The sequence below is a fragment of the Rissa tridactyla genome, chromosome 1, assembly GCF_028500815.1.
Source record: "Rissa tridactyla isolate bRisTri1 chromosome 1, bRisTri1.patW.cur.20221130, whole genome shotgun sequence".
NCBI classification, from domain to species: Eukaryota; Metazoa; Chordata; class Aves; order Charadriiformes; family Laridae; genus Rissa; species Rissa tridactyla.
In genome coordinates, this window is record NC_071466.1 from 99,465,386 (window position 1) to 99,478,444 (window position 13,059).

The window sequence follows — 13,059 nt, forward strand, 5'->3', positions numbered from 1 at the left end:
GCTCCACCTGACCCACAATCTCAATTTTCCCCTGTGCTACAGACAAGCTGTGTATGCTATCTAGCGAGGTGTCAAGAGCCAGGAGCGGAGGGGCTGCACGACTGCTCCCCCGCCATTTACTTGGGAGTTCATATCTACCAGACACTGTTAAAAGGAAGGAGGGGTAATAACAAGCCCCTCTGCAAATCCATTCCCATTTGTCTCTGTGCTTCTGTACTCACTAAAGAAGAAACCGCATTTCTTGCTTTTTTCCCCAGCACTTGCAGCCCCTGTTCATTTTGTCCCTGGACTGAGCATTATTTGAAGGCTCCCCGTCACCTGCATAATTTAAGAAGTAAATAAAAAATATTGCTGTACACACACATAAACGCATTGACTTGGTGATTCACTGTGTTGAAGATAACTTATTTAGCAACTGGCAGAACACACACCCGGTGATAAACGAGAGCCAGGCTAGCAGTGGTGAGAATGACTGATTTGATGGTCAAACCTCCCTACCCCACAGGCCTGACACTGAACGGGGTATCGTTCAAACGATGGGCCTTTGCCCAGGGTCAGCCACCTGCCCGTTTATAGGACACCAAATGCGCCAACAAAACGTTAATCAAGAGTGACTAAAAAAAAATAAAAGAGCCAAAAAGCTCCTCCTCAGGCAAATGTAAATGGGAGTGTTTGGACAAACACAACTGATACAAAACAAAAGCCTCAAAAGTGACTTTTTTTGCTGTGGACACACATCCTGCCTGAAGTCTTTAGACGGAGGGCAGCTGTGCAGAAGATGTTGCTGTGGCTTTTCACCACCCAGCTGGCTGTGGGGCTCAGCAGCACCCCAGAGAGTAAGCGCAGGATTTTGCATATCAGCATCCAGCACTTGTACCGGGTGTAAAACCAAGCCACCTGAAATGAGCCTGCGCTATTAAGGGGTGCTGCTAAGTAACATCTTTCATGGGGGGCTTGCTCATTATCAAGATACACTAGACATTAAAAGAATATTATCCTCATAGTTGCAAAGCTACGTGCAGAGGTAAAACATGATTTGGTATGGGATCGTGAAAAGCATGACGGATACAGCAAATGAAGACATTTCCCATGTTGTTCCTGTCAGAAGCTGGGAGAGGAGAGATCAGGACACCAGTGATTTGTGTTTCTCCTAGCTGTGGTAGCGCAGCCGCAGGCAGGTCTGCTTTCCCAGCAGCGCTGCTTTTTGAGCAGCTCAAAACTAACATTTTTCTGAATCTGTTCAGGAATTACTGCAAATCTTTTTTCTTTTTTTTTTTTTTTCTTTCTTGAGTTCATGAAAAGCAGATTTATTTTTGGGTTTAAACCATTCAGCAGCTCAAAGGGAGCAGCCCCATTCTACTAGCAGAGACTCAGGGAGTGAAGATACGCAGCTGCTTTTAGATAGTGTATGGGTGCCCCTCACTCCGTTATGTACGTGACATCAGGAAGAATATAATGGCATTGAGAACGTCCCCAAAGGATTACTTTACAAAAGGTTTAATCAATTTTCATTCTCCAAGCCAAATGAACTCCATAACCAAACCAATATTCAGATGCAATGAGATTTTCTAAATGTTTAGTTAATCTACTGTTAATAATATAAGTAAGATTTATTTAAATAAGTTTCTACGGCATCATCCTGTATAATCCTTGCTGTACAGAGCTCAGAGATGTTCTTTATGCAGGTGCCTTCATCTCCTCTGTCAGAGGAGAGCCATCAAGTAAGTCAGGGGGTCTCTTGGGCGGTCGCAGTTGCAGCCCGACATATGTACGGGCTGTACTCTACAAAATCTGTAAGAAAGATTCCTGCTGAGGGTGTTAGTGCCCAGGCAGGGTGCAAGAGGCTGTTGTGACTCAGACCTCCGGACCACGCAAGTAGCTCCGGCTTAACCTCTAGTCCCTGGGGCATCCTCAGCGAGACAGCTGCAGCAGAGCATTTCCAGTGGATGGAGGGGAAAAGGCTTGGCTTTGCTTCGGAGGTGGCTGGAGGCACCCCACCATCATCGCTGGTGCACATGACCCCCCTTCGCTTTTCACACAAACAGTCCTTGACACATTGCCCACAGTTTTGGTGGCATCGGTCTCACGTTACGGCTAAGTCATCCCCTGCCTCATGTTTACACCTAATCAGCTTTTAGTGCCTGATGTTAACAACTTGCCACCGCTGTCAGCAGGCTGTTTCCACGGGGCAGCAGAGCAGTGCAGCGTCACCCCTCGGAGGGTCCTCGGGCGACGTTTAGAGGGACGTCAGTCAGCACAGCAGTGTTACGGCCATATGCACAGACAGGTGCTAGGGACTAACGTGAAGAGCGAGAAACTATTAAATTGTGAAGATTAGCATATTCCGCTTCTGATAGCAGGCCAAGACCATAACCTACTTCACTAAGTAGCACTTTGCTTAAAGGATTGACCCCTGTTGGGCCTATTTATAGTGGAAGGCAAAACACCTCTGTGTTCACCGCTACATTTGATATTTTGCTGGGCAGGTCAAATATCAAATGTAACCCTGGAGTGGCTGCATTGATTGGTTAAGAAAAAATATTTATGTATCTCTATGCTTTTGGGTTTTTTTATATGAACGCATGTATGTATATGTATGTATATGTTTGTGTGGCATATAGATTTATATACATGTCGTTTACCTTATTCTTTGCTTTAGACAAAATGCATCTAATGTGGTGCGCACCTAAAAGCAAGCGAAAACCACGGGTTTCTAAGTGCCACAGAGTCATCACAATACTCTACAACAGATGTGTTGCTTTGACCCAACCATCTCACGTTGTGCCCTGGTGCTTCAGACCTGTCTCCAGGTGGTCAGTATCCACCAGAAGCGCTGCCAGTTCTCCTCAGTTTTTAATGACAGACCTTTGTGGCCATGGCTTTTTTCCAGACCTGTGCTGTGCTGAGGGCTCAGCACTGGGGCTGCTGCACTGTAAGGTCCATGCTGGACCCTGCAGAATGAGTCCCAGGCTCAATGAAACACCACACCACCTGCAGCTCGGTTGCTCTCTGGTTGATAGCACACCACCACGGGTTGAAGGAAAGCAGTTATGTGGCATATAGGTAAATGGCTGGCTACCTGCCAACGTGCACCGCAGCAAGGGCAGGTACAGCCCTGACATGAACAGGGGGCCAAGGAGAGGCTGCTCCTTCCCCTCCCCTCTGCTGACACCAGGGCCCTGTGACATGCAACCTTCTCTTCAGGACCTCCTAAGGAGACAGCCTGTGGTGTGGTGCAACATGGATGCTTGATCTACCAGGGCTGTGGTATGGGAGGAGGCACTTGGGAATACCGGGGAGGCAAATGCCAATAGTAGAGATCTCCTCCTCCAAGCGACCGCAACTGTGGAGCACGAGCAAGTGCTAGGAGGAACTGAGGGTTATCCACGCACTGGACCAAGCCAAAGGGAAATAATTGTATCTCGAGGACATGAAGTACACGGACTAACCAGTAACAATCGATTTCTTTCTCTTGCAGCAAGATGGAGCACTATGGGGTGGCTCAGGCGGGGGTGTGCTCAGCTGGTGGTGGAGGGAGGGAGGGGAAAGGGGAAACAGGAGGATGACCCTTGGGGACCACTGGTGTTTGGATCAGAGGAACCATTTAAACACGCAGCACTGGGTCACTTGTGAGCAGGAACCATGACTGGGAAAGAGATGCTGAGAGTTGGACGGGGTCACTCACAGCTGGGTGTTGGGTGCCCTGTAGCAACCCCCCCAGGTCCTGTGTGATACCGACCAGCACCCAGGAGCGTCACAGGCACCATGGGGTACTGCAGCCGGCACTAGGGGTGCAGACAACCAAATCGAGCCCTGACGCAAAGCTCGCAGGGACTCTGGCATGCCCAAACCCACAAGAAAGCACACCATGAGGGTCATTTCCCCAGCACAACCCACACAGTGGGGTTTCTGCTTAAGAAGACCCTCCCGCCGGGGTCTGCACCTCGGCAGCTGGGGCAGGAGGCTCCTGTCAAAAGAGGAGCGAGTGGTTTCCCTTGTGGAGAGGAGCCGAATCCCCTCCGGGTGGGTGAGGATGGATGGGGGGAGCTGGGCTGGCGGCAGCGGGGCCAAGAGTGGCTCAGGGCAGGCAGGGTCCTCCATTGCTGGCACCCTCAAGCACCTTAGCAGCCTTTCTGCAGGGGACCACCACCACCGTCCCTCCTCTTCCTCCCCCTGCGCTCCCGGCCCGTGTGCCAGAAGAGGGAGCACAAAGCTCATTCACAAAGCAGGGCACAGCGCTCGGGATGATCAGCGCTTCCCAGGTCCAAATGTGCTCAATTTATAAAGTAAAAATAAAGACCTCTGTCTCCGGTAATTAGTCCCTTCATATTTCCTGTCCCAAAATTGCTGACGAGAGGAAAAACCGTGGGTTTGCAATTATTCCGTGCAGGCCTGCGGGCTGGCAAGGCAGGAGCGGCTCTGTGGAGCTGCAGCAGCTCTCCTGGGGCAGGGACAGCCCCAGGCCCAGGGCTGTGGGCAAGCAAGGATGGGCAAGGAGGGTCCAGCAACGGCTGCTGCAGCTTCTGCCCTCCCTGTGGCTCAGTTCGAGCTGAACTTCTGCCGCTTGACCTGTGGACACTTGTGTTTTCAGGGGAATTGGGGGAAAAAAGGCTCAGAGAGCTCAAGGAGCAAATGGGTCTGCTGACAGCCCCAGAAGTCGGGAGCCTGCGGTCTTGGCTGTGCTCTCTTGCAGGCTGCACGGTGTTGGGCAAAGGCTGGGGCAGCAGAGCTGTGTGCTGGCCACTGGGTTGAACCTGCCAAATACAAACACCGTGACCCCGTCCCACTCCATCTCCTGCAAGCATCCTGCTTTTCAGAAGGGGTTTGCTCCTATGATTTCGACTCTGGATAATTAACCCTACCCTACAGCCCGTGGAAGAGAACTTCAAAAGCAGTTTTGCTAACTTTTAGGCCCAGGAGGCTTTGTACGGAGGACTGGAGAGGAAAGACATATTCTAAGTTTAACTGTATGGGAAGAGAGTGGGGTAAAGCACCTGCCGAAATCTGTTTTCCTTGTGTTCCTTTCTTGCAGAGGGGCTTTACTGCCTATGTCAAGAAATCCAAGCGCATCCTGGGCTGCATCAAAAGACGCGTGGGCAGCAGGTCAAGGGAGGTGATTCTGCCTCTCTACTCCGCTCTGGTGAGACTCTACCTGGAGTACTGCATCCAGCTCTGGAGTCCTCAGCACAAGAAGAACACGGACCTGTTGAAGCGGGTCCAGCGGAGGGCCACAAAGGTGATCAGAGGGCTGGAGCACCTCTGCTATAAGGACAGGCTGAGAGAGTTGGGGTTGTTCAGCCTGGAGAAGAGAAGGCTCTGGGGAGACCTTATAGCGGCCTTCCAGTACCTGAAGGGGGCCTACAGGATAGATGGGGAGGGACTCTTTATCAGGGAGGGTAGTCATAGAACAACGGGTAACAGTTTCAAGCTGAAAGAGGGGAGATTTAGATTGGATATCAGGAAGAAATTCTTTACCCTGAGGGTGGTGAGACACTGGAACAGGTTGCCCAGAGAAGCTGTGGATGCCCCATCCCTGGCAGTGTTCAAGGCCAGGCTGGATGGGGCTTTGAGCAGCCTGGTCTAGTGGGAGGTGTCCCTGCCCATGGCAGGGGGGTTGGAACTAGGTGATCTTTAAGGTCCCTTCCAACCCGAACCATTCTGTGATTCTGTGACCTGCATTTCTATATCATAGAGGAACATAAAGGTGACAGATGAAGCATATAAAGCAGTTTGTCCTCATCCTATCCTTATCCACCCATTTTGCTACGACCACAGTATGGGAATTGGTCTCTTCAAGAATTACATGAACTTGTTTTCTTTCTTTCTTTCTTTTAAAAGGTGAAGTGAATGAGGTCAGGCCAGTAACAGAAAGTCCTGTTGGCACTAGGATGACCCACATAACATGAATGGGAACCATTCGTGCCGAGCTAGAGCCCTGACCCTGGGGCCATCTAAAGCCAGTGAAGCTCAACTTCCTGGCTCCCCCTGTGGCCAGACAGGCTCTTTCAGGAGAGGATCAAGCCTCATTGCCAAGGTTTCCTTCTGCAGGACCTCCCAGCTGGCCTGATGGCATCTCCTGTATGAAGTCAGTCTGGAAGGTATTTTTTCAGGAGCGTTTTAGCATTTATCTCATTGGGGCCTCTGCTTCACAGCATCTCCAGGCCTGCATTTCCCAAGGGCCAACAATAGGGATCATTTGTTTTGAACACAGAAAATCTCTGAGACTAAGGTGATACCGAAGAAACTACCAAATTAGTCTTTAAAGTAGCAACAATTTCATTACATTATGCAGTTACAATGACCAAGTTTAGTTACAGCATGGGAAGCAAACCTCTGACTGAGAATTTCTGACCGGCGCATTGGCTCCTGTATCCGGGCAGGGTATGATCTAATCAAAGTTTACATAAAGATACAGTTAAGAATGGCAAACAAAGCATTTACTAAATAACAGTTATTCTGAATCAATCCCAACACAAACACCAGGGGCTGTATAGGTGGCAACAAATAATTTGAATTACATTATTGTCAGAGCTTTTTCTTACTACTAATGTAGTTTCACTAAAGAAAAGTATTTTAAAAGAGCAAAGGGACTGAGCCAGGAATTTACATCCAGTCCAGGCTGGAGGAAGGAATGAGACAAAAACCCCCAACCCCGAAAACTTCAGGTGAGGGCACCTGGCTGGGTCTCCCAACTTCTGAGGCTTCGTTCTGACTCACATGGTTCCCCTCTCAGTTTCTGCCCTTGCAGGTGGCCCTCCTTAATGCAAACAATTAAATGCGCATTAGGTGAAAGTGGCTGATCCTATTGCCTAATGAGAAGGACATTTGTCAGGAAGGTAAGGGCACCTGGCTTGTTATTGAGAAATCAGGCCTTTTCTTGTAGGGGCCTCATGTTCTCCACATTTCTAAAGCTCTCTTTTGTTGTCAAGGAGATGAATAAAGGGGTTTTGAACTTCTCCGAACAAAGTCCAACCAGCCCAAGAGTAAAACCCAGAAACAGCATTTGTAGAAAGGAGTAACAGTGTGTTCCGGCAACAAGAAACTCCTCTTCCAGTTTATATGTAATTAAACCGTGCTGGCCCTCCTATCCGCAACGGGTGCTGCTGTTGCAATGCCCTCAGCTGCAAAGTGCTGCGGCCGCGGGGGACGGCCAAAGGCACACACACAGCTGAGCCCAGCAGAATTGTCCACACCATCTACAACGGTGTCCTCCTTCAGCCCAGGGTGCAGGTCACCCCCAGCATCCCTATGGCCCTGGGGTAGCCCCAGGGAAGCAGCAGGCCCTGGAATTCCCCAAAAACCTCCTATGGAGCTGGAGCCGAGCCAGGCTATGGCACGTGCTGTCAGGAAACAGCTACCTGTTTCCTGACTTTCGAGGTCGCCAAACATCACTGGAGAAAGCAGAGTGTCCCAGGATGGTCTGGTGCTGTGTTTCAGTATTTGTCTTCACCCTTCGGGAGGGATCTGTGATGTTACCAGACAGTGATGCCTAGTGGGATGGTTTCCTGCCTTTTTGGTTAACCAAAACCACAGATGCAGCCCCTTCCTTGAGACAAGGTGAAAGCCCACAGGACACCTCCGATTCTCCCACCAAAACCTCTCCCAGAGTGGCATTTGTTAGCACTGACACCAGCACATGCCCCCAGCCTTCTCCCCTCCTCGGCCTCCCCACGCACCAGCACCCAGCTGTCTGAAACGGCGCCCAGCGTACTGCCCATTTCCTTTTTCTCTCTCTATTCTTATTTGTAGTCCCTTCATCATTAGTTCCCACAGGACTATCAATAGCATATTTGTCTGACACAGACAGTTTCACTGCTATAAATTCTCCCCAGCCCATTGAATAGAGACTTTTTAATTAGGTTTTAGAATTTTTCCATTAGCAGAGAGACATTGACAATTCAGGTCTCACTTCTGAAAAGCAAAATGTGATAGAGATAGAAGCAGCTTGATTTACTGCAATATTAACATTTTCCTCCCTGTATTTATGGGCATGAATCAGTTGCTGTTTTGCTACTGTGGACAGAAATGTGTTTGATAATTTACTTTATTGTGCTACAAATGAGGGATCTAATCCAGTGATCCAATGACAGCGTCTTCCTGGGCTATGTATTGTCTGTGTGACATACACAGAAAATGTGAACAGTATCTTTTATCATCAAAATTTGATTGCTTTCTTATTTGCACCCAAAGGCTGTATGTTCTCACTATTAAAGGATTTTTCTGGCTTTAGCTCTCACTTCATCTCACAGATCTGCGATGGGCGTTATATGAAAGGGGAAAAGACTTGAGCTGGTGCCACCTCCTCAACAAGTGTGAAAGAGCAGAGCTGTGCTGCCTTTGGCCCTAGACGCCAGCCTCCATGGTCACAACAAGGGGGCAAGCATTCATGTCTAGTACACTCCCAGCTCCTGGGAATTCCTGACTCAGGAGTTCATGAACCGACTGTGATATTTTGGGGTTTTTCAAAAGCCCGGATGGATTTTGCCTTCCACGAACTGTTGCAAATGGCTTTTTGTTGAGCTGACAGAGAGCTCTCTTGCTTGCTGTCTAATCCATCCCAAAACACCTTCAGACCGGGGAGAACTGTCGTGGTGGTGTTTTGCCAACGCAATCCTTGCAGGCATCAAGTTTCTGTTTCAATCTACTCATCCTGACAAAACTTTATGTTGAAAAAAATCCCAGCCAACTGTAGTGAGCAATGTTTTAATCCTGCTGAGTGCATTTGATCTAGTTCTTGCACCTGAGCTGTAGTCCAGCAGGTTGCATCAGCTTTGGTTGGGTAAGCATCAGCTTTTTGTTGGGTAAGCTGTGTTGGGACACAGCAAGGGCAGCCTCAGGTGTCATTTCATCTGCCGTGGCATCCTTCATCCCAGCTGGAGACCACCAACATGTTCGTCTAGACCTGAGATAAAGACCTTTGTGGATTCTGCAGTTCTCTCACCTGCAGCAACATATTATAAAAAACGCAGTGAAGAAAAATGTTCTTACTAAGATTATTTAGTTTCAAGAGGAGGAAAATATTTTTTTCTCCTTTTCTGATTCTTGCCAAAACTTCACGGTTCACTTCATGTGCTCACTCTCTTTAAAATCCATAAAAGGAAGGTTTCGGAGGAATTCTATTGCTAGCCTTCTTTTTTCTTTTGAAACATCTACTTTTTTCTTTCTACTTTCTACTTTTTTCTTTCATTATTTTGTTAACTCCTTTGAAGAATTTAACTATATAGAGAGATGGTTTTCCCCTGAAGTAATTTTCCCATTAATCCTTGTATACTCTTGCTAACATTAGAGCTTAATATTTCTCCCTCTATTTTTAACCACATCTAATTGGCACAGAAGAAACACTTCCCGGCCAGTATTTCCTCCACTCACTGTCAGCAATGAAAAGTGCAATGACTGAAACTTGTAAAAGCAGCAACTGTCTTGACTCCTCTCTGCCACAACAGTAGGTAATTTTTGCTAGCAGCTCAGCTCAGACAGTCCAGGTCACTTTCTGCCCTCTAATTTTTTTACAGACCCTGCCACACTGTACCTCCCTCTCTGCCTTCTGCCGTCCTCACCGTTATTTAGAGACAGCAGTTTAGAGAGTATCATTTTGCTACCTGCTTTTGAAATGGCTAGGGCAAAACTTCTCTGAAATGACCTTTTCCTCCCACATGATGTCTCGGGCTCACTTATTATTTCCCAGGTTTCCTGCTTCTCCTATTTCAAGAATTACTCATTTGTATTTATCTCTTTAGCTATTTGTGCCCAAAATAACCTCACAACCCTTTTGCCTGCATTGCCTGGTTTTCAAAGTTTTGATCACCCACTGTTCTCGTAGTAGGAAATGAGAACTACAGATTATTTTTTTTTCCTCATCTGTCCTGAATAATATTCAGTCCTTGACATGTAAGGTGAAAACCGGAGTTCACAGTCCGCTCTAAGAAGCTGCAAGAAAAATAAAAGGGGAACATTTACCTTTAGTTTGCAGGATTAATGGCTGCCTACCCCTGCGTGCTCCTATTTATGTTACCAAGTGCTCTGACATTAATGAGTGAATTATGCTAAAATGATACAATACAGGCAATATTTATCAGCTGCTCCATGCCATTGCCCTCAGCGCGTCAGTGTTTGGAGCTGCTGACCGGTCCTCAGTGCCTCCCCCATCCCCTGTCCCGGGCACAGGTGAGAGGTGTTGGCCTCCTCATACCCCTTGCTGGTGGCACCATGGGCGATGCACTTCCCTGCACCTGCGAGCATCCCTCCCTCCTGACAGTCACCAAGGGAGGCAACACACTCAGAAACCCTCCCAGCTTCATGAGCGGTGCTAGATTGGGGTCTTTCTTCGGGTAATCACAACTGATCCACAGGGGGTGGGTTTGCTTTGGGTTTTGGTGAGTTTCAGAAGCATCTGTGAAACTCCACTCTTCACGGCATTTTCCGTTCTCCAAACTGGGATATTTTTACCAGATTCAGTATTAAAAAGAAACTAGATTATCTTGGTTTTGAGCTCAAGACTTTCACCAGATGATTAAACTCATCAAGTAAGGACAGTGTGAAAAGATGCTCCTAAAAAAAAAGATGAAAATCAAAAGATGCAATGATGAAATCATAGGACCAACCAGACTAAGCCAAAGCCATCCCTAGCCCATTCCCCATGTCGTACATGGCCAGTTACAGGTGCTTCCAGGAAAACTTCAAGAAAGACTATGGAGAATACAATCATAGATTCATAGAATCATAGAATTGTCTATGTTGGAAGAGACCTTTAAGACCATTGAGTCCGACCATCAACCTAACACTGCCAAAACCTCCACTAAACCATGTCCCTAAGCACCACATCTGCCCCATATACTTCTCATTTACAACCCCTGCCTCATCATTTCATTGAATGCCTTCTGGTTGTTGTATTCTGAGAAATGATGAGTAACATTAGCTGAAGCCCAGCCAGCCAATGTCCTGTCCTCAAGAGCAGCAAGAGTAGTCATACGGGCAGTGATACTCCCCCAGAATACTCTTCCAACCTCCAGTGATGTGCAGTTTATACATTTCCTGAGATAGATATATAGTTTGGGGGTTTAACAGCCCCAAACAAGTTTCCTTCTGAGTTCATCCAATTGCTTTTCAGATCTGTGTGAAGTTCTAGCATGCACAACGTTCTGCAGAAGGGAGCTCCACAGCTGAAATGCATTGTACCCACATGCTCGGAGAAGAACTGTCTTCCTTCACATGCTTTAAACCTGCCACTCAGGCGGTCAGACTTTTATATTAGATGAGACAATGAGCTCAGCCTCTTGTGACAGTTGCAGACCTCACAGCCTGGAGACACCTCGTGTACGCGGTCAGTCCTGGTGTGATGCTGTCCCACACTGCCATCCCCGTCACGGGACATTTTACAGGCTGGAAATTGAGAACACGGCCTGAAAAACGTGGAAGTACGGTGGGTTTATAAGATGGCATAACAGTGTGAATCTGTGTGATTTTCTATCCCAATAATTGTTAATCTGCCATTTGCTTTTCTCGCGGTTGCTAAGCACTGAGCTGGCGTTTTCATAAAACTGTTGTCCTCCATATGTTCATGTCATACTTGCGTTGCACTTGCACGTACCTGAGTGATCATAATCAGCTCAGGGCCCATCATTTTATTTGAAAAGGTAGGATTGCTCCTTTCCCAGGTGTGCATCACTTCATATTTACGGACATTAAGCATCATCTGCCATCTTATTCTGCAGTCATTCAATTTTTCACAATCCATCTGAGCAATTGGCTTGTATCTTTGCCACCACAGAAATACTGTGTTGTCAACAAATTTTACCCTCTCGTCTCCCCTTCCAGATGGTTTATGAGTTTGTTAAGCTGGAAAGGTCCCAGTGTAGCTCCCTGCAGGAGCCTCCTCATGGCCTGTCCCCACAGTGAAAACCATCCACTGGCTCCCACCCTCTGCTTGTTACCCCGGTATTTATCCAGGAGAAAATTTCCCCTTTGATCCTGTGGCACCTTACTTTCTAAGACACTCTTCAAAATCTTTTTTTCATAGCTCATTGCTCCCATGAGCCAGAGGGCTCTTCTCAGCATCTCTTCTAATTACACTTTCTCCTTCTTAGCTTGGGGCAACCACAACGTTGCAGAGCAATGCAGGCATGGGAGCGGCAGGGATCGCGATGGCACCAAAATTATGTTTGCTGCTTTGTACTCAGGCCCTTTCTTAATGACTACTGAAACTCAATTTGCCTTTTTGACACTCTGAATATTCAGTCCACAGTGACACAAAGATCTCTGAGTGACAATAGCTAATTTGCAGCCCATCTTTGTGTTTGTATAATTGGGTTACTCTTCCTCCCTGAGCTTTACTTTGCACTTACCCACTCTGACTTTCATTTGCCATTTATCACCTAGTCACTTAGCCTTGTAAGATATTTCTGCAAGTCCTCAGTTACCTGCACTTTTGAAAAATATGAAAAATAATTCTGAATCATCAGCATATTCATCGCCTAATTATTCACCAACCTTTCCCAATCGATTATGAATAAGTTGAACAACAAAAATCCTCTTCTCTCCGTGGTGATAGCTGACCTTTGTCTCCTATCTTAAAAGAAATTATCTGTTTACCTCTTTATGATTTTACTTTCCTGCAGGCAGGGAAGTTTTCTGTTTTCTTTCTTTGGCTTTGAAAAAAAAGTCTTTTTTCTTCTAGTAGCTTCCATTACTCTGCCATTTAATTATTCTGGGTATATACGTGTGCCTGAGGACATCCTTTTCATATTTTTTGTTTGATGGCAAATATTTGCACTGTCTCCCTTATATTGTGTCTTTAAATAGCACCCTGCTGTTTGTGAACGTTTCACTCACTTTACTCTTCCTTTAAGTTCCATTTAATAAGTCGCCTTGGTTTGTATGTTTCCCTTTTCAGAACGTAATAGATCAGGATTTGGGCTTTTTTTATTGCTTGGGCCGTGGTAAACTGGAATGCATCACAATCACTAGATAAAGAGACCTTTCAATGGCCACATCTTGAACGTGATCTTCCCTCTCTCGGTCACTGCAAAAATGATGAGGTCTAGAAAATAAATGAAATGCATC